General features: G+C 34.3%; 2 long non-coding RNA genes and 1 pseudogene across 3 annotated transcripts; 2 read left to right on the top strand and 1 right to left on the bottom strand.

Annotated features, from left to right (window-relative positions):
- Window positions 1-216: 216 nt before the first annotated feature.
- On the bottom strand, window positions 217-12,197 carry LOC146920975 (uncharacterized). The gene is made up of 2 exons (XR_015011967.1): window positions 12,144-12,197; window positions 217-3,400 (listed from the first exon to the last, which is right to left on the bottom strand). It is a non-coding gene; the product is annotated as an uncharacterized LOC146920975 (long non-coding RNA).
- LOC146920976 (uncharacterized) lies at window positions 3,413-5,667 on the top strand. Its single transcript, XR_015011966.1, has 2 exons — window positions 3,413-3,915; window positions 5,403-5,667. It is a non-coding gene; the product is annotated as an uncharacterized LOC146920976 (long non-coding RNA).
- Window positions 12,198-16,208: 4,011 nt separating the features above from the next.
- LOC146920974 (ABC transporter C family member 3-like) lies at window positions 16,209-22,674 on the top strand (annotated as a pseudogene). Its single transcript, XR_015011959.1, has 10 exons — window positions 16,209-18,650; window positions 19,223-19,309; window positions 19,391-20,029; window positions 20,179-20,343; window positions 20,467-20,761; window positions 20,872-21,089; window positions 21,318-21,623; window positions 21,743-21,806; window positions 22,015-22,254; window positions 22,345-22,674. The product of XR_015011959.1 is annotated as an ABC transporter C family member 3-like (transcript).
- Window positions 22,675-23,207: the final 533 nt, after the last annotated feature.

Raw genomic sequence — 23,207 nt, 5'->3', positions numbered from 1 at the left:
ATGTCAAAGAAAACTTTTGTTCTCATCTAAAAAGAAAGAACGAAGATAAGAGAAGTCAAGTGATAAAGATGTGAAGAGTTTGATCTCCACCTCCATAATATTACTAATAACACTAACATTTGCAATAAAAAAACAAAACAAGGTCCTAATCAAAAAAGAATCATTCATCATTGTCTTATTGGGGGGTGAAGATATCAAGACATATACAGCTGGTAATAAGAAACAAAAATCACATATTATATATATAGTTCTTAAGTAGTATTCCAATTTCCTCATGCTCATTTCTTACCAACATTGTTTGCTAGAGACAAGAATGAAACATTGGAGACTATGTTGAAGCGTGTTGTTCATTCTTTAGGTCTAGTGGAACACACTAATGAGAATCCAAGAAGAAAGAACAAGGTGAAGCGTAAGCATCCGCGACAAGATAAAACAAAAGAGAATAGCAAAACCAGTGTTCCAAATGGAGTAACTGCACCTCCAAATGAATCCATTATCCATGAGAACTGTGAGGTCAATGAAGCAAATTGGCTAGGTGAAGAGAAAGTGAATATTGCAAAGATGAATATGTCTCAAGGCGGAGAAGATGCTGAGGAATCGTATTTCTCTGCAAAGGAGTTTTATGTTTCAAAGGGTAAGTCAATTATAAGATATTCAAGAAGAAAAGGAATAAAAGGGAAGAAACCTTTTGTTGCACCACTTCCAAAGCGAAGATTATATAGGGGTTTGGGATGGAAACCTAGCCTTGCCACTGTGGATGATCTCTCTCCATGATCTTTGTCATGTTTTTTCTTTTACAGTCTTGTCATATAGGATGTTTTATGCAGGTTTAACATTTCTTAATGTTGAGTATAAGACTCATATTTACTTATAATAATTGAACAAAAATAAAAACAATACCTTAATTTTTCTATAAATCACTAGTAATTGAACCAAAGTGAAATCATGACTGTAAAGTATTTAACTTATAATTCAACTTGATTGATTCACTGCAGTATTTAATCATTGTTCGAACTTACGATATAAATGTAAAACATAATAAGAACCACAACTTAAACTAAAAATTGAAAAAGAACCAGAACAAATGAATCCCACATTGAACCCTAATTAAAAGTCGATCATGTTCTCAATGAACTCTAGTGAGCTTCTGCTAGGAGCTCTCTCACACTCTCCCAGTGAAACTCTAATCATTTTCTCCATTAGACCATAATCCGACCGAAACCTTGAATAACCATTTCATTTCATCAATCTTTGAAGTAGAAAACAGTAATTTGGCAAGTATACTCCGGGATAAAATGGTAATATATCACGGATATCAGTCAGAATTCAATGACAACTTCCTTTTTATTTTCTATAACAATAAGCTCTATTATTGACTATATTGAGCAGAACATCAACAAAAGACATTGAGTAAATTCTACTGAATTGAATATTATTGGCTTTGTGCATTCATCGCACCACCCAACAAAATTTTCCTAGGTAGCTAATTCAAACAATTCGGGACGTCTCAAAAAGTAGTCTTGATAGCATAGAATTTGGGACGAGGGGTTGATGTTGATAGTTGCTCAACCATTTGCTCATGACTGCTAAGCATGCATGTTGAGTTCCTATCTTAGACTTCATCTTGCTCCATCCCACTAAGGGTGTTGACCTTGGAAAGGTCATGTTGGAGCCTATCTGAGCAAATGGGGTGCAACACTTAGTATAAGACATGAACCTACCTACCTAACCAACAGACTCATCTCAGCGTTGCAGCATTAAAAATATAACAATATCAACACACATTCTCACACGACTACTGTTTGGTGCTTTAGAAAATCCATGTTGTGCAAAGATGAGACACAAGACTTACTATTACACACATAAACAAACATGACATTATCTACTCTTTACTGATGGTGAACCTACAACAAGAACCACACAATTGCACAAATCTAAAAGGAAGGAAACCTCATAATTGTGTCGTATTCAAGGTGGTAAGTAAACTAAAGGGTTCATACCTCCCACAAACAACATTGACGATTGAATCGCAACTCTCACAATTGAACTCTGTTAATAGACAATGGGAAATATAAACATTATAGCAGTGAAAATCATATCAGGGAACAAAGCTGCTAAAAATACCAGCATCAAAGAGAAATAGCTCAATATTATTATCCTAGGCCAGGGAAAACAATTGTGTAATCCCAAAATGAAAACAGATAACCATTATATTTATCCGTGTAGGGTGAAACAAAGTGAAATGGAATGAGATAACATCCATTTCTTGAAATATAATTAGCCTATTCTATTTCATTTCACTATATTCCACCCTACACAGCCAACCAATCCAAACATTCCTAAAAGAATTGATTTTCCCAACTCTTGCAACAAATGTCATAAAAAAAACACATAACAAAACAAAATCAGAATCATAAACAAACAACTAGGTACCAGAAGCATATGATATCATATAACCTGGAATATGTAGTATTGTGAATTTTATACATACTGGAGTGAAGAAGTTAGATTATTGTATACATAAATATATGTTGCATGCAAGTAGTAGTTTATATAGTGAGCTGATTAAGGGGGTAAAAGTTAAATAAACATGTTCTTTATATGCTAATTTGGTGCATAAATGGCAAGCCTCTCTTGGAAAGATACGGTACAGAAGTGAGGCGGATGTAAAGATTGTGAAGTGAATTGTAGACAGTGGTCAAGAAACATTTAAATGATTATAATAATTCTCGTAACAGATTTATATGCATATGATTTTTCCCAGTACAATTGCTGATTTTATTTACAAATATTCTTGTGAATTCAATAAAACAATTTTGCTCCATCCGAGTAAGGTTGTTGTCTCGCAAACAGGCAAATGGAGTGTCACAATTTGTAGAAGTTATGAACCAACAACAATTTTGTGATTCAATAAAACAAATTTTTCACCATGAGGCGCTCATCTCATCACTGCAACACTCATGATGCAGAGGAGATAGACAACATAGTGCTTGTTTGTGTCAGCAGCTATTTGACCTACTACTGATTAGAGTTTTGGAGAATTTACGGCTCAGCGGACATTGGCACACGAAAAATACAATCAACCCTCATAACCAAACATGACATTACCTGCTCTTTGCTAGGAGAAATATGCAACAAGAATGACACTGATGCACAAACATAAATGGGGAAAACCTCGTAATTGTCGTATTCAAGGTGAGTAAGAAAACTCAACTCACTAGAGGTTCATGATTCCCCCAAATAGCATTGACAATTGATTCATCAGTCACAATTGAGCTCTGGCAAGAGGTTATGAGTAATATAAAACATCATAAATGCGTAAATCCTATATGTGGACAAGGCTGCAAAAAAACACCGGAATCAGAGACAAATAACTCAATATTAATTTCCTAAGCAAGGGCTAATATGTAATATCCCTCCATAAGATTTTTTTAAGGAAGGGGCAGAATTGTAATTTTGCCACTCAAGATTTTTTTTTTAAGTGGAAAATCCACAATTTTCTACATTCTTCCACATCATTCCAAATTTTCCTCTTCTTCTCCTCTCTCACTTCTCTCTCTCGTCACTCACCCTTTCCCCCTCAATCTTCATTTTTCTCAACCAAATCCTTAGCAATTCAACTCACATGTTTGGATTAGTGTTTTTCTAGCAACTTGAAATGAGAAATATGCATCAAATTCTATTTTCCTTTCCTCTCTAACCGTACATCAATATAAGGAAAAGAGATTTTTTGTCTTTCAAATCCTCAAAAACATCACATTGATGTCTTCCTTCAACAATTGGATGTGGCAATTTTGGGAAAAATTTCACGGTTGGATTAGTAAGAAGCTAAGGTAACAAAGATGAAGGCACAAGTGGCTATTGGGAATTAAGTTGAAGTATCACGGAGAAATAAGAGTTGTCAGATGTTTATTGGTGAGTTCCTTAGTAAACCTTCCATTTTGAGTAGTAGAATTGTGCCCTATGAATGATTCATTTGAATAGAAATTATGAGATAGTATGATTATTTCATAATTATATGTGTGTTTATTCTAAAATCTCTTGTATGTTAATATGTGTGCTTATGTTAGTATGAATATTGGAGGAAAATGCTAAGCAAGACAATTGATGTAACGATTACTTTTGTTCACAAGTCGGTTAGTTTAGGTTATCGAGGTTTTCCCACGTTTGATAACCTAGAGGATTGTTTATATTATTTATAAGTGATAATTGTAAGAGGATTTCTTATATTATTTATAAGTGATGATTTTAAGAATAAGTGATTGGATAGTAATGTTAATTGTGCATAGTTAATTGATGTTAGTATGTGATGTTAGTATAAATGTTGGAGGGAAATTAACAACGCAATTGATGCATATATATACTTATAGAAATGATTTGAAAGAAAATTTGAAATGCAGCCTGTGAGTAACATGCTCACAGTGAATTATTGAAAATTGCAGAGAAATGGAAATGAGGAGAAAAATTGAAATGAGTAACATGCTCATAGAAAAAGAAAAAAAAAAGAATATATGGAAAAACCGTTTGCTACAACGAGAGATAATGTAGCCTATGACGTACGGGTCATAGTATACCGTTTGCTACAACGAGAGATAATGTAGCCTATGACGTACGGGTCATAGTATACCGTTTGCTACAACGAGAGATAATGTAGCCTATGACGTACGGGTCATAGTATACCGTTTGCTACAACGAGATATAATGTAGCCTATGACGTACGGGTCATAGTATACCGTTTGCTACAACGAGAGATAATGTAGCCTATGACGTACGGGTCATAGTATACCGTTTGCTACAACGAGATATAATGTAGCCTATGACGTACGGGTCATAGTATTCCGTTTGCTACAACGAGAGATAATGTAGCCTATGAGGTACGGCTCATAGTAACGAATGAAATGTATAATTAATGATATGAAATTTTAAGTCAAGAATTATTCTAATATTATTGAAAGAGAACAAAAATTAAAATTTATAAAATCAAGGAAAAAAACTCTAAGGACCCTCCAACTTGAATACTAACATAGCATACGCATATTAACATGAAAATTATGTTTAGAATGAATTAGCTACGAAGCAATATCTTATGAGCACTTGGCCAATCATTGGAAATGAGGAATTTTAGTTATGGATCTACGACTTAGTTAGCCGAGCTAGTTGCTATCATAAAGAATCAGAGACATACTCAAATAAGTATGTCAAAGTATAAGCTATTTTAGAATATGATATATTGGATGTATGTTTATGATTATTATGATTATGGTGATTATGTTTATGATTAAGCTTTATGGGTATGTGAATTGTATGTGAAAGCTATGATTTCCATGATAATTTCATTTTAGAGTAGCTTGGTTCATGAAAGGAGATAATTAGAGAATTTTGTTTGATGATCATTGTTGAAGGTTTATTGCTAATGTAATTGAGATGAGTTGGTGATCAAAATGGAGTATTATTGTTAAAAGTGGTCGTACTTGAACCTTATGAAAATTGGGTAAAAGCTTCGTATGACATATTCGTAGTATATTCGTGATATATCTTGTTGTGTAACCTGGAATAAAGTAATAATTAGATTTTTGGATTCCTCATTCAATTCCCTACAGTTTGGACCTAAATTTCATGTGATTCCGATTAGTAATGAACTCGGAAAGTGCGTTTGAAGTTGGATAATTCTGCTGGAAAAAGGCTTACGGGTTTTGTCATGATTTTTGTGAAATGAGCTAAATTGTAGATTTAGACTAGCTAGAAAGGGGCATGATTTAATATAATATTGTTGGAACATTTGTGAAAATTGAGTAAAAAGACTAAACACAAATTCCCATGTTGGGTAGAACTATTGTTGTGTGAATTGAAAAAAGTGGAAGTCCCACATCGGATGGAACACACACATTAGTAGTGTTTATATAGTGGGGGTGTACCTCTAATTAATGGGGGTACATAAGCACTAGAGAAAAAATATATATTGATATATATTTTATTATTTGGAAATGATAAATTAAATAATTAATTTAATCATTATTAGAAAGTGCTTTCTTAGTCCCCAAGTTTTGCTAAAATATTTTGGTACATAATATAATATATTTTTGTACTAAATTTAATATATTTTAGTACTCAATTAAGATATTTTTGTACTAGATCTAATATGTGAATTACTTAATCGCAAAGTAATATGTTACTTGTTCCCAAAGTTTCTCATATTACTTGTTCCCAAAGTTTCTCACTTATTAGTTGTGAATTTTCCCTATAAATAGAGAACTCACATAGTGCATTCCACACACTAAAGAGTTTCATTGAGTTGTCGGGAACTCTTTCTCTCTTCTCCCCTTTTTGACTTGTGTTGACGAGTCTTTCTTCTCCCTCCGACTTGTGTTAACAAGTTTCTTCTGCTTCTACTCCTTTCTGTCCCTTTCGGTTTCAAATAGAGCGGTTACGTACCGTATCGAGTGGCTTCGATCAATCGATTGAACCATATTTTAAGAGTGTTCTTAAGACCATAGTCCCTTCTTCGGTTTAATGTCCCTTCGGAATTAAGAGTGGTCTTAAGTTCATAGTCCCTTCGGAATATAGAGTACAATTAAGATCATAGTCCCTTTTCGTAATACTAATGTCCCGTCGGAATTAAGAATGATCTTAACAGTATATAAATTATTTCAATAATTTTCTATTTAATTAGAATGGTGGTAACACCATATTTGAGTGGTCGTAGTGCCATATTGATACTTTGGAGAAATTAAAGTTAGAATGGTGGTAACACCATATTTGAGTGGTCTCAGCACCATAATAGAGTGGTAATAATACCATATTAAAGTGGTTTCAGTATTAAAGAGTGGTCTTAGTACCATATTTGAGGTTGTAATTCTCGAACGATTTTCTACGGTGCAGTAGTTAACCACACAGTTGTAGCTGGGCTTGTTTTATCCTGGAGGCGGCGTGGTTGATAGTCTACCTTGCACAACTTTGGGTAGTGCCACGAAACGTCTTAAAGAGAGCGACCTGGTCGTGACTTAACCTAGTAACAACTTCGGTAGATAATAGAATTTGGAAATCCAAATACAATAGTTTGGAAATCCAAAAACAACAATTTTAAGACGTTTCGATCTGCTATGTCTACCGAAGAAGTTACTTATTAAGGTTAAGTTGTCCCTAAATACAAGAAGGATAAATCAAGCTATTGAAATACATCTTTTGACTGAAACGATGAAGTGATTGTTGTTTTAAATAACAACACTAAAAAAATTCAAATACGTTGAATTTTTTTGAAATATGGTTTCGAAATCAAAGCCATATAGTGAAACAATAATTTGTTACAAAACAAATTATTTGTTATAGAACCAAACAAGTTTTGCTTGTTACAAAACATAAGAAAATGATCGGAGCTAAAAAAAGGAAAATAATGAGAGCTGTCGCATACTTTTGTTACAAAACAGTAACAAGAAAATAATTTGGCTTCGGTTGTTACTAGTACTGTAACAAGAATTGATAATGATAAGTTTTTTTTAAAAAGAAAAAAAACTTAAGTCCCTTACGTGATAGTGTCTTTCGAACAGGAAATGGAATTGCCGTAAGAATTTATGGCACATTGGGTATACATAGACCCAAGTTGGCATACTAAACTGTAAGAATATAGGATTTCCATTTTCCCTTGATGCTAATGCTAAAGTTTGAACTTGTTGCATGCTATAAAAATAAGAAAGAATCTGAGTTTCAGATTTCTATTGAATAAGACTGAGTTGACTCAGACTTAATGAGAGACTTGTGTGCTATGCACTCTTGTTGGAAAAAGAAGGCATGTTCAAAATTAAAACTCTCTTTCTATTTTATTAGTTGTGTGATTTTAATATTTGACATATCAAAATTGATCAAGAACAAGTGTTTAATTTTAAACTTGAGTAACTTGGACTTAATTCCAACGTTATATGATTAGACAATTTTATTTATTGCAGTCAAGATATATGAACCAAAAGTTCATATAAATCAGAATTTAGAGAATATGAATCTCTAAACTTAATAAATTATGATATGTGCGAATTTGATGGCACATAAATTAGAAATGATAAATTGATATTTTTATCATATTTATTGATGACTGCGAATTTTGGAAAATAAAATTGATATGTTTGATATGTTCAATTTTTATAACGAAAATTGAAATTTATAGAGTACCCAAGTCTAAGAACAAAAATTCTAATTAAGAAATTTTTGAAGAAAAGACAATCCAACTTGTCTTATTTTTGAACTTGGGATTGTCTAGACTATATTTGGATTCTGGACCCCAAGAGAGTTAAACTCACTAGTAGAGCCTATGAATGTGTATTCATCGGGTATGCGATAAATAACGAAACATATAGGTTTTAGGACCTAAATGTTAAAGTGATCATAGAATTAAAAGATGCTGATTTCTATGAAGTAAGTACCCCTGTAAATTAAAGGATAGTGGGGGCACTAGTGGGGATAAACTAAATTCCCTTCTAAAAATTAAGAACTAGTGGGGGCACTATATCTAATCACATTTATGTAATTAGAAATAGTTATGAAAACATCATACGAGATGTTATAGAACCTCAAGGAGGTAAGAAAGCTAAAATTGCTAAAGAGTATGAACTTGGTCTATACATTGGAAGAAGATTCATTAAGCCTTAAAGAAGTTATATCCTCATTGGATGCTGAATTATGGCAAAAAGCAATAAACGATGAAATGAATTTTCTAGAGTCTAACAAAACATGACACTTGGTTGACTTGTATCATAGTTGCAAAATCAATCGGTTGTATTTGGATTTTGGAAAAAGGAACAAAAACCTAATGGTACGGTTGATGAATACAAGGTTCTCCTTGTAGTCAAAGGTTTAGACAGAGAAAAATATAGACTTCTTCGACATTCATTCATCAGTCACGAAAATCATATCCATAAGAGTACTAGTCCCTTTAGCCGCCGTTCATAACTCCAAATGGATGTGAAAGTTGCCTCTTTTTATGGTGAACTAGAAGAAGAAATCTATATAGAACAACCTGAAAATTTTTGTGATTCATGGACAAGAAAACAAGGTCTGTAAGTTAGATAATTATTTGTATGGTCTAAAATAAACTCTTAAGGAATGACATAAAAAATTTGACATTCTAATGCTATCGAATGAGTATAAAGTGAATGAAAGTGAAATAATATTTGCACGATCATAAGTCTCTATTAAGACGACTTGCTCATATTTGATTTAAAGATTCATGTTATGAATTATGGGAAATCATTGTTTATCAATAACATTGATAAGAAAGACCTAGACAAAGTTGAAGTTCTTAAGGAAATATTATTATTTCACCGTAAACTTGCAATCATATATTATGATCCAAGTGTAAGAACAATTGAGATGGAGTTAAACAAATAAAATATGCGAGCATCATTGGCAGTCCTTAGGTAAGCCACTGAATGTATTAGACCCGACATTGTCGATGTCGTGAAACTCATGTGCAAGTTTACTAGTAGACGGATGAGAAGCATTGCCATGCTATAGAAAGAGTCATGAGGTGCCTTAAGAAGATTATGACTCTAAGATTACATCACTAGGAGTAACCTATTGTACTTAAATGGTACAAGATATAAAATAGAACATCTTTCAGATGAATATTTAGCGACTAGTGTTTGCATATTGAGCATCACTAGAGGAGTTGTTTGTTAAAACAAATGATATTGACTCAGTCCACTATGGAATGAATCTGAGATGAGAACACTAGAGAAAACTAGTGGAGAAGCAAGTTGACAAGATGCTTGCTAATTGAGAACCCTTAGTGGGTAAAACCATTTCCAGAAGTGTTAAATCATTGTGATAGTCTGCAGCTATTACAAAAATTGAGAATCGTTAGAGACGATAATTAAGGCATGAACACATAAAGGATTAGAGAGCTAGCTACTCTCAAAAGGAACGGTTAAAGTAGATCATGTACGTACTGATAAAGAATTAGTTAATCCTTTGACGAAAGGAGTTACTAGAAAGAAAGTCCTAAACACATCCAATAGGATGGGACTAATGCCCAAAGGTCACAAGTGATGGTAACCCGACCTACATGACTGGAGATCCCAAGAAATAGGTTCAATGGGTAATAACAAGTCACAAGTGATAGAACATGCTATGATAAAAGTAAGAAAGCATGATTCCTGCAGCGATAGAAGGATGAGATAATAGAAACTCTTAATGAGATCTATACTCTATTTGGAGTGGAGTACATAGCTACAGGAGTACTCTTGATAGACTCACCTATATGAATGTGGAACTAAGGGCCGGTTCCTATGGGATTCGGGGCAGAATACCTAGAGCGTTCGTTAAAACCGGGATACACGTGCAAGGCCATAAACGCACGGGCTTTTAGAATACACCTTATGAAAAGGTTTGTGTGTGGGTTCTATGTCTGAGATAGAGTTCAATGTTGTAAGCAACTCTTGTTAATCAGAATTTTACTCGCTATGCAGAGGTTCAAGTTGTAGGCGACACCTTTGTTTACTAGCAAATCTTATGGAGATGTTTTTGACGTTATTTATGAAACCATTTTTTAAATTCAAGTGGGGGATTGTTGGAACATTTGTGAAAATTGAGTAAAAAGACTAAACACAAATTCCCATGTTGGGTAGAACTATTGTTGTGTGAATTGAAAAAAGTGGAAGTCCCACATCGGATGGAACACACACATTAGTAGTGTTTATATAGTGGGGGTGTACCTCTAATTAATGGGGGTACATAAGCACTAGAGAAAAAATATATATTGATATATATTTTATTATTTGGAAATGATAAATTAAATAATTAATTTAATCATTATTAGAAAGTGCTTTTTTAGTCCCCAAGTTTTGCTAAAATATTTTGGTACATAATATAATATATTTTTGTACTAAATTTAATATATTTTAGTACTCAATTAAGATATTTTTGTACTAGATCTAATATGTGAATTACTTAATCGCAAAGTAATATGTTACTTGTTCCCAAAGTTTCTCATATTACTTGTTCCCAAAGTTTCTCACTTATTAGTTGTGAATTTTCCCTATAAATAGAGAACTCACATAGTGCATTCCACACACTAAAGAGTTTCATTGAGTTGTCGGGAACTCTTTCTCTCTTCTCCCCTTTTTGACTTGTGTTGACGAGTCTTTCTTCTCCCTCCGACTTGTGTTAACAAGTTTCTTCTGCTTCTACTCCTTTCTGTCCCTTTCGGTTTCAAATAGAGCGGTTACGTACCGTATCGAGTGGCTTCGATCAATCGATTGAACCATATTTTAAGAGTGTTCTTAAGACCATAGTCCCTTCTTCGGTTTAATGTCCCTTCGGAATTAAGAGTGGTCTTAAGTTCATAGTCCCTTCGGAATATAGAGTACAATTAAGATCATAGTCCCTTTTCGTAATACTAATGTCCCGTCGGAATTAAGAATGATCTTAACAGTATATAAATTATTTCAATAATTTTCTATTTAATTAGAATGGTGGTAACACCATATTTGAGTGGTCGTAGTGCCATATTGATACTTTGGAGAAATTAAAGTTAGAATGGTGGTAACACCATATTTGAGTGGTCTCAGCACCATAATAGAGTGGTAATAATACCATATTAAAGTGGTTTCAGTATTAAAGAGTGGTCTTAATACCATATTTGAGGTTGTAATTCTCGAACGGTTTTCTACGGTGCAGTAGTTAACCACACAGTTGTAGCTGGGCTTGTTTTATCCTGGAGGCGGCGTGGTTGATAGTCTACCTTGCACAACTTTGGGTAGTGCCACGAAACGTCTTAAAGAGAGCGACCTGGTCGTGACTTAACCTAGTAACAACTTCGGTAGATAATAGAATTTGGAAATCCAAATACAATAGTTTGGAAATCCAAAAACAACAAATATCTAGGATGTTTATTTTGAGTTGTACAAGTAGTTTAAAAATAAAGATGTTATTTGGAGATTCTGGCTGATAACAGGTTTTTAAAACAGGATTTACATCTTGGAAAATGTTAAAAATATAGACGAAACTCTGTCGAAATTTCAGTGGATATTTATTTTGAAATGAAATTTAAATTGAAATTTTTATGTATTATAGTTGTCAAGTTTGATTAATAGGCTTGCCGGGCTAGAATGATCTAGTTCGCGCGCCGGTCACGATGATTGTTTTTGGGTCGTGACATAATAATTGTGTAATCTCACAACCCATTATCTAAGACTCAAGAGTATGTTTAAACTGATGGTATAGTGTGGAATTAGTGAAATGAAGCGAGATAATATCCATTTTTCAAATCTAAAAAACCTATTCCATTTCATTTCATATCATACAATCCACCCTACACAACCAGTCCAAACATATCCTAAAAGACATGATTTTCCAACACACATTGCATAATTGATAAAACCAGTGACATGACAAAAAAAATTAATAACAAATTCAGTATCATCAACAAACAACTATGTAGCAGATAAGCAGAAGCATAAAATATCATTATAACCTGAAATATGTAGTTTTCCAAATTTATTTTCCTAGGCCAAGGCTAACAATCGTGGATTCCTACATCGTAACAGATACAAATTATAATTTTTTTTTTCTTTTCTGACATTCAACTTCATTCAATTAAGAAGACAATACAGAAGAAAACAAGGACCATATACCATAGGGTTTAGGGTATTCCCCTCCCAAGTACACGACCCCAAAGTTTTGGCAGCCAGAGCTAGCTCATGCGCAGCCCCGTTACAGACACAACTAATGTAAAAAACCGAAACATCAACCATATTGGCATACAACTCATGATAGTCCCAAATATAACGGGATAAACTAGATAAGACTGACAGCCCTTTGAAGCAATTAATCACCACCTGCGCATCCAGTTCAAAGATGACCTTGTTAAGATTAAGTTCCGCAGCCACCTGGAGTCCCCACATGAAACCCAAAACATCAGCAACTACCGCTTCAGCCATCTCAGTTCTCTTAGAGGCTGCATATACCACTTCTGCTCTATGATTTCTAATAACCAGGCCCCAAAACACATGTCTGTCGGGTCCGTGGCCTGCATCAATGTTCACCTTGAGGAAATTCTCTGGAGGGGCTTCCCAAGAGAGCTGGATTGCACTGTTAGTGAGACTAGCTTTCAAAGGTTGAGCAGAATTAAATTCGTTGACGAAAGATTGAGCAGACGTAAACACAGTCATTGGGTGAAATGCTAAGTTCTAAAAAACCAAATCTTCCATAATAAAGTGCAGTACAACTGAGCTGCCAAGCCTTCTTTGCACTCTAGCCAAGTTTGCAACCACTTGATTAAATCCACTTCCGGGGGAGGGTGAGCCCCAAGGGGTGACATGAACCAAGCCTGATGAACCAGAGAACATTGCATGAAAAGATGATCAGTTTGTCCTCTGGAAGCTTACTCGACAACGGCATGCTGGGAAATGATACCGGCTTCATAAGGAGAGAAAACCTGGCGGATTTAGTTCACATTCCATCTCTTCAAATCCTCATCAATTAACTCACTCACAGTAGCTTCCCCAAAGAGGGTGTTCTCCGGGCAACAACTTTTGGGGTTGGATTGTCCCAGAAGCCTGTTGTCCTTCCAGATTTTGACTTTTCTTCCATTCCCCACGGCCAGCCCACCTGGAACCTCTCTAAACCAGTTCTCTAGCTGATAAAATACTCCTCTAGTCGTAGCTTGCTTGGTACCCAAGCGAAGCCTCCATCGAGCAATTTGGGAAGTATCCACCTTTGAAAACATGATCCAAAAGATACAAATTATAGGTATATGGTCCGTTTGGATTGACTTATTTTTGAGCTTATGAAAAATAGCTTATGCAAATAAATAAGTTAATTCATAAGTTCTCACTTATGAAAAATCGTATTTTCATAAGCTGTTTTTTTTCATAAACTACCTTAAAGAACTTATGAATAATACATAGAAGCTTATTTATTTACATAAGCTGTTTTGCATAATCTCAAAAGTAAGTCAATCCAAGCAGGCCAATAGTGCGAAACAAAGTGAAATGAAACGAGACAAGGTTCATTTTTTTTGAGATCTAACCAACCTATCACATTTCATTTCACCCTATTACACATTATACCTTAAATAAAAAAAATCGATCCTAAAAGACATGTTTTTTCCCAACAATCCTAACACATTGCATAATTAATAAAACTAATAGCATAACAAAAACACTTAATACCTAAATCAGATTCATAAACAAACAACAACTCGATAGCAGGAGCATATAAATATCATTACAAACAACAACAGTGGAGATGCTCTAACTTGTAGGACAAAATGTATGTGCTTTCTATATGATTTATAACTAAAGATACACTTTTGACTTAAATCACATTTTGGTCCCGTATATCTCCTTAAGTTTTATATTGGTCTCTAATTAAAAAAATAAAATAATGATACCACATTAGTCCTTTCCTTTCCATCCAAATCAAACTCTTTGTGGGTCCAATAGGTGACGTGCTCCTATTGCTAGGCTTTTTTTATGGTGTCTGACTTTGTTAAGTTACAGTTTGGGTTGACTGAGTGAGTTGCTGCTTAATCTGGTTGAGCAGGGCTCTCATTATGCCTAGTTTTGGATAGAAAAGATTAACGTGGTACCATTTATAAAATTATTAAGGGATTTATATGCACTTTTTTTTAGCAAGGGACTAATGTGAACCCTGAAGAATATAGAAAGGACCAAAATGATGTTTAAGCATACACATTTTGTGGCAATGTTTCGCAAATCGAGTGTTAACACTCCGAGTTTACGTGTTTAGGTACCAAAATCGTGTTAACTCTGAGGTAAACTCAGTTTCTGGTAAAATTGAAAGGTTTGACGAGTTTGACCGAGTTAACACTCGGTAAACTCGTGTAAACTCGATCGAGTTTACCGAGTTTTACGAGTTTACATCTAAAAAAAATAAAAAAAAAATTGGCCCTTTTTTCTGGCCCATTTATTAACAACTTTAGAAACTTGTGAAACTTGTTTTTTTTTGGATGGAATACTTATGAAACTTATGATTTTTTGCGTTAATTTTTGTATTTTTATGCTAAGTTGAGCATAACATTTTATTATGGTAGTTTGGTATAAGTTTCCTTTGTAATTAAGTCATATTTTGCACTATTGACCTATTTACAATATTATATTAACTTATATATGTCTTGCATATAATAGATTTTATATAATTTTAATTTTATGTAAACTCGTACGAGTTATCGAGTCGAGTTTACGAGTCGAGTTTACCTTGGCAAAACGAGTTGAAGTAAACTCTTGAGTTGTAAAATATTGTTTTGTGACAAATACAAATTTTGAGTTATAAACCATATAAAAATAGGGTTAAATAAGATTTTTGTCCCTATAAATATAACAAATTTTGATTTTAGTCCCTAAAAAATTAAATTGAATGTTTTCATCCTCACAATTTTTTTTATTTTGTGTTTGGCCCCTAATAGTCATTTTATGTTCATGCGAATGTCAAAATTAAAACTCTTTTATGTTCAAATTGTATGTAAGTTATGTCCGTTTATTATGTTCAATATTTATATTATGTACAAAAAATGTCAATATTATAACCATAAAAGACCAAAATAGAGCAGTCCAATATAACTCATCAGGCTTGACACCAAATTCGCCATACATCACTTGCACTGTGGAATTAACGGTGTTTAGCCACATTCTTCGCATACGTGGACACTACAGAAGTGAAAAGTAAGTGGACCCCTTTCCTTTTCCTCTCACCTCCTGTAAATTAAACCCAGAAAAATCGTCTTCCTTCTTCCTGAAGCAAATCAAACCAATGAGGGAGAGAGATTCTTTGAATTTGACATTGTTTCTGTTATATGATGATTATTTGTTATGGTAATAATGCATTTAACAGAAACAATGTCAAGTTTGAAGAATCTCTCTGCCTCGTTGGTGTCAAGCCCGATGAGTTATATTGGACTGCTCTACTTTGGTCTTTTATGGTTATAATTTTGACATTTTTTGTACATAATATAAATATTGAACATAATAAACGGACATAACTTACATACAATTTGAACATAAAAGAGTTTTAATTTTGACATTCGCATGAATATAAAATGACTATTAAGGACCAAACACAAAATAAAAACTAATTATGAATTAATTATCATCATATAATAACTAATTATGAGAATTTTGCTCAACAGAAAAAAACACTAATTATGACAATATTAGTCCACTTTCATACATATCTCCAAAACATCAATTTTCAATTACATACGTTACCCTTCTCTTCATAAAACAACCGAACATTCACAACCAAAAAAAGTCCAATTTTTTATTTTGTCTTTCGTTACACTCATGAACCTTGATACTGTTTTTCTTCCAAAACCCATTTTCCTTCATGGGTTATCCACTTTAATTCATGCACTGTTGCTTGTTTCGGTTTTAGTCTCATGGGTTTGGAAAAAAATCACAATTTGTGTTGTCAATGAGTCTAAAGAAACGCCTAATAACACTTTGTTTAAAGTGACAAAGTTTTGTTCTATTGGTTTTTCTTCTTTCAATTTTGTTCTGTTTCTGTTCAATTACTTTTACTGGTATACAAGTGATTGGTCAGAAGAAAAAGTTGTTACCCTTTTTGATTTAGCTCTCAAAACAGTTACTTGGTTTGTTCTTTTTGTTTGTATCCAAAGAGGGTTCTTGTTTTTCTTCAGTTTAGGTCAAAGAAAAAGACAACTTTCATTCTTCTTTGGAGCTTGGTGTGTTTTCTTTCTCTTTGTTTCATGTTATTGTTTTGTGGTTGACATTGTTGTTCTTTATCAAAATCACATTGAGTTAACGGTTCAATGCATGGTTTCTGATGCGGTATCATTTTGTGTTGGTTTGTTCTTTTGCTTTGTGGAGTATTGTGTCAAAAATGAGAGTGAAGAAAGTGATAGAACTATTCATGAGCCTTTATTGAACGGCGATACACAAGTTGGTAACGATAATGATAATGGTAATGCTTTAGAGGTAAAAGAGACTAAAGGGAGTGACACTGTTACTCCTTTTTCAAATGCTGGACTTTGGAGTCTTCTCACCTTCACTTGGGTGAGTCCACTTATAGCATTTGGAAATAAGAAGACGTTAGACCTTGTGGATGTTCCTCAGCTAGATAGTAGAGATAGTGTGGTTGGAGCTTTTCCAATTTTCAAGGACAAACTTGAAGCTGATTGTGGTGCAATCAATAGAGTAACCACATTTAAGTTGGTTAAGTCATTGATAATCTCAGGGTGGAAAGAGATTCTTACCACTGCTTTTCTTGCATTGGTAAACACTTTTTCTACTTATGTTGGTCCTTATCTTATTGATTCATTTGTTCAATACCTTGATGGAAAAAGGTTATATGAGAATCAAGGCTATGTGTTGGTTTCTGCCTTTTTGTTTGCAAAGCTTGTGGAGTGCTTAACAGAAAGACATTTGTACTTTAGGTTGCAGCAACTCGGACTTCGAATCCGTGCACTGCTTGTGACAATGATATATAATAAAGCCTTAACACTTTCATGTCAATCAAAGCAGTGTCACACTTCTGGAGAAATTATCAATTTCATAACTGTTGATGCCGAAAGAGTTGGTACTTTTGGTTGGTACATGCATGATTTGTGGTTAGTAGCTTTGAAAGTTACATTGGCATTGTTAATTTTGTATAAAAACATTGGACTTGCTTCAATTGCTACTTTTGTTTCAACCGTCCTTGTTATGTTGGCAAATATTCCATTGGGATCATTGCAAGAGAAGTTTCAAGATAAGTTGATGGAGTCAAAGGATTCTAGAATGAAGACCACGTCTGAAATTTTAAGGAACATGAGGATCCTTAAACTACAAGGATGGGAAATGAAGTTTCTATCTAAAATAACTGCACTCAGGGATGCTGAACAAGGCTGGTTGAAAAAATATCTTTACACTTCAGCCATGACTACATTTGTCTGTGCACCTACCTTCGTATCTGTGGTTACTTTTGGTACTTGTATGCTCATAGGGGTCCCACTTGAATCAGGGAAGATTTTGTCAACACTTGCAACATTCAAGATTCTTCAAGAGCCTATTTATAATCTTCCAGATGTAATTTCAGTGATAGCACAAACTAAAGTTTCTCTTGATAGGATTGCATCGTTCCTTCGCCTTGATGACTTGCAGTCCGATATTGTCGAAAAGCTTCCTCCTGGTAGTTCTGATACAGCAATTGAAGTGGTTGATGGGAATTTTTCTTGGGATTTATCTTTTCCTAGTCCAACTTTGCAGAACATAAATCTCAAAGTTTTTCATGGCATGAAGGTTGCTGTTTGTGGTACTGTTGGATCAGGAAAGTCTACTTTACTTTCTTGTGTACTGGGAGAAGTACCAAAGATATCAGGTGTTGTTAAGGTTTGTGGAGAAAAGGCCTATGTTGCTCAATCACCATGGATTCAAAGTGGCAAGATAGAGGATAATATATTGTTTGGCGAACAAATGGTTAGGGAAAGGTATGAAAAGGTGCTCGAAGCATGCTCCTTAAAGAAGGATCTTGAAATCTTGTCATTTGGTGATCAGACGGTTATAGGCGAGCGCGGAATAAATTTGAGTGGTGGACAGAAACAAAGAATACAAATTGCCCGCGCTCTTTACCAAGATGCTGATATCTATCTATTTGATGATCCTTTCAGTGCTGTGGATGCTCATACAGGATCTCACCTTTTTAAGGTAACTCATTTTCTGTGTTTTGTTTATTATTATGTGAAATATAATCTGGCTATTCTATTTTTTGTGCATAATACAAAATAGTTATCATGATCTTAGATACACACGAGTCACATCTTGAATCGATACTAAATTGGACTCACTCAATACAAATCTCTTATGTGCATCTCTTTAGACACAAATCTCATCTTGAATCCCGATTCACTATGATGAATCCTGATTCAATTGGTGAACCACTGCCTAAACTTAGTGTAGCTAACCACTATTTTTATTGTCAATTTTGTATAACCAAACATTTTCTCCTGTCATTTGATATATGACTTGAATTATTTTGAGGTTCATATATATGATATACTAGCTTATATAGCGACATAATTTTATTGGCAATGTATTTTACAATTCATAATAAGATTCAATTCACAATTCGGAAAAAATGTGTTCTGGTTCATGATTTGAATCTTTATTTGATAATTTATAGTTCTTGACTGTTTTGAAGTGTATGCAATTATTTCCAACAGTATTACACTTGTATAATCATTTAAAAAAGTGAAATAGTTTGTTTAATTGTGTTGCAGGAATGCTTGCTGGGTGTTTTAAGCTCAAAAACAGTTGTTTATGTTACTCATCAAGTGGAGTTCTTACCTACTGCTGACCTTATATTGGCGAGTACTTATCATAATTCTATAGTCATTAATTTATAATGATGGATTTTCTTTTAACCTCTTTTTTGGCCCTTGTTCTAGGTCATGAAAGATGGAAAAATTACTCAAAGTGGAAAGTATGCCGATCTGCTTAACATTGGGACTGATTTTATGGAACTTGTCGGTGCACACAGAAAAGCTTTGTCCACACTTGAATCATTGGATGGAGGAAAAGCATCTAATGAAATAAGTACATTAGAACAAGAAGAAAATATCTCTGGCACACACGAAGAGGCAAACAAAGATGAGCAAAATGGTAAATCAGGTGATAAAGGCGAACCACAAGGCCAACTCGTTCAAGAAGAAGAAAGGGAGAAAGGTAAAGTTGGATTTTCAGTGTATTGGAAGTATATCACAACTGCATACGGGGGAGCTCTTGTACCATTCATATTATTGGCTCATATTCTTCTTCAAGCTCTTCAAATTGGAAGCAACTATTGGATGGCTTTGGCAACTCCCATCTCAGCCGATGTCAAGCCACCGATTGAAGGAACAACTCTTATGAAAGTCTATGTTGGTTTGGCAATTGGAAGTTCTCTATGCATTCTTGTTAAAGGGTTGTTACTTGTTACAGCTGGTTATAAGACAGCTACTATACTCTTCAATAAAATGCACTTGTGCATTTTCCGTGCCCCGATGTCATTTTTTGATTCTACTCCAAGTGGACGAATCCTCAATAGAGTATGTCATACTGGCATTTTTTTGTATTTCTCACTCATTTGAATTTCATAGATATGATTTTTGCATCTTCAGTTGCTTTATCCTTTAGAATTCTTTGTCTCTTGTTTTTCTTTTCTTTTTATCTCTTATTCATCTATGTTGTCTTGCAGGCTTCTACTGACCAAAGTGAAGTGGATACAGGCCTTCCTTATCAAGTTAGCTCATTTGCCTTTTCCATGATCCAGCTTTTTGGAATTATAGCCGTGATGTCTCAGGTTGCATGGCAAGTTTTCATTGTCTTTATACCCGTAATAGCAGTCAGCATTTGGTATCAGGTATTATTTGGACCATCATGGCTTTACCATCACAGATTATATACCATTTCTTCTTTTACAAATTCGAACTCCATTCTATAATATTATATGAAGCTTAGCAACTATGGAACTTGTAATCTGCAGCGATATTATTCACCATCAGCCCGTGAACTGTCGCGTTTGGGTGGAGTATGTGAAGCCCCAATCATTCAACACTTTGCGGAAACAATTTCCGGTATTTCAACCATTAGAAGCTTTGATCAACAGTCAAGATTTCATGAAACAAATATGAAACTGACTGATGGGTGTTCTCGGCCAAATTTCAACATTTCTGCTGCTATGGAATGGTTATCTTTACGCTTAGATATGCTGTCTTCCATCGTATTTGCCTTTTCCTTGGTATTCTTGATATCGATTCCACCTGGAATCATAAATCCAGGTACATAATTCATGTCCGGTATCGTATATCAATAAATATTTACTCTGCTTGTATAATCAGAAGTTGAGCATAATTTTTTCTCTTTTGTTTCATTTTTCTGATTTATTAAGGCATTGCTGGTCTAGCTGTTACCTATGGTCTAACTTTAAACATGATACAAGCTTGGGCGATATGGATTCTTTGCAACTTGGAGAACAAAATTATATCGGTAGAAAGGATAGTTCAGTATACAACCATTCCTAGTGAGCCTCCCCTTGTTTCAGAAGAAGAAAACAGGCCAGATCCTTCCTGGCCTGCATATGGCGAGGTTGATATACGGAACTTGCAGGTAGCTGGAATTTTTTCTCCCTCTTGCTTCCTTTTAAATATGTTTTTGGTTTCTTTTTCCTTAATTTTGTGGCCAATTGATTTTTGAAATTCATGCTAAGGTTCTCTTTTCCTAAATGGTTTTAAATTGGCTTATGAATTGTCCTTTGGATACACCATACTTCATAAAATTTACAAGATGTTTGTGCTCCATTTCACCATTTGTAATGATTTGTTGTCCATGATGAAGGTTCGATATGCTCCACATCTTCCGCTCGTGTTGCGTGGCCTGACATGCACGTTTCGTGGAGGATTGAAAACTGGCATTGTTGGTAGAACAGGTAGCGGCAAATCAACTCTTATACAAACACTTTTCCGTCTCGTTGAACCTACTGCTGGGGAAATTATCATTGACGGCATCAACATCTCTACAATTGGACTGCATGATTTGAGGTCTAGACTAAGCATTATTCCGCAAGATCCAACAATGTTTGAGGGGACAGTGAGAACTAATTTGGACCCCCTTGAAGAGTACACCGATGAACAAATATGGGAGGTGTGTTTGTGTTTTTTTATTTGTTGAAAAAAAAATGCAATAACAGTGACACTTGGTTTTGAGCAAAATTTTATACTTGTAATTGTTCTTCAAATACTGATTTACATTCTTTAAAATAGGCATTGGATAAGTGCCAACTGGGAGATGAAGTTAGAAAGAAAGAAGGAAAGCTTGACTCTTCAGGTTTGTCTTCTAATTTTATTGAACATAATACTCCTTGCAGACTTTAATATAAGCAAAAAGGTACATCTATTCAGCCCAAATATAGTATATAGTATTTACGTCCAGAGGGAGTATGTAGTAAATTTTGGCCAGCTGATGTATAGTATTCATGTTCAGATGGATTATACAGTATTTCTACTTTGCTAATGTGGAAGTTGATGATTTATAGTTAGTGAGAATGGTGAGAATTGGAGCATGGGTCAGAGGCAGTTGGTTTGCCTTGGTAGGGTTCTGCTTAAGAAGAGCAAGATTTTGGTCCTTGATGAAGCAACTGCTTCGGTTGACACAGCTACAGATAATTTGATTCAGCAAACTCTTAGGAAGCATTTTACTGACTCCACGGTCATTACCATTGCGCATCGAATAACTTCTGTTCTTGACAGTGATATGGTTCTACTTCTTAGTCAAGGTTAGTAAAAAAAACTTTTATTCGTCATTGAACTTTCAGTATCTTTAGTTCCTTGTTTCGTTTTCTGAATTTTTTTGTCTAATGCTGTAGGACTTATTGAGGAGTATGACTCCCCAATTACATTGCTAGAGGATAAGTCATCATCTTTTGCTAAGCTTGTTGCAGAGTATACCTCGAGGTCCAACTCCAACTTTTGAGAAATCTGTTGAGGATGAATTATCATTAGGGTTTTGTAATTCTTTTCTGTTAAGCATGTTTGATAGAAAAATGTAATATATATACAAGAATTAGGCTATGAATGTCCAACTTCACCTTTTTTCCAAGGTTGAAGAAACTCTACTAGAGGGTAGAATTACAAAATGAAACAAAATCTAATTACTTTGAATGATTAATGGTATCATGGAGCTATGGTTACTCAAATCATGTGAACAATTGCATTAATACTGTTTTGTAATGAATTTCTGCAATTATATTCAAGAGAAATATAGTGGGAACCCCTTCAAAACCTATAACAACATATGTAGTTAATATAAAAACATATATTGAGCTAAAACCAATTGAGTGCACAAAAAGGGACATTCTATAAAGATTGGAGCAGATATGTCAATCATGTAAAACAATGGTTTGTTCAAATTTCACTATGCCCCAATTCTATGGTGCCATTATAGCCGAAATTTGACAGAACTTAATAAGTATCACGGAGCAGTAGCTGATACAACTTCATTTGACAAAATTGAATGAGAGGGATACCATACAACATATACCAGGATATGTTGGTATTTGCCCTGGTATGAGAACAGTGTAACACAAACTATATTTAAGCCATGGACAACCTGTGTAAGAGTGACAACAAGAGTCAAGAAAACTGAATCGTGATTCGTATTGACTATTCTCAAGTGTAGAGAAATAAACTGAAATATAACACACACCAATGACACCATATATAGAATATC

Source organism: Medicago sativa, chromosome 5 (genome assembly GCF_051527215.1).
Source record: "Medicago sativa cultivar Bolivia chromosome 5, Bolivia_mono, whole genome shotgun sequence".
NCBI lineage: Eukaryota > Viridiplantae > Streptophyta > Magnoliopsida > Fabales > Fabaceae > Medicago > Medicago sativa.
This window is presented reverse-complemented; position numbering and strand designations above follow the sequence as displayed.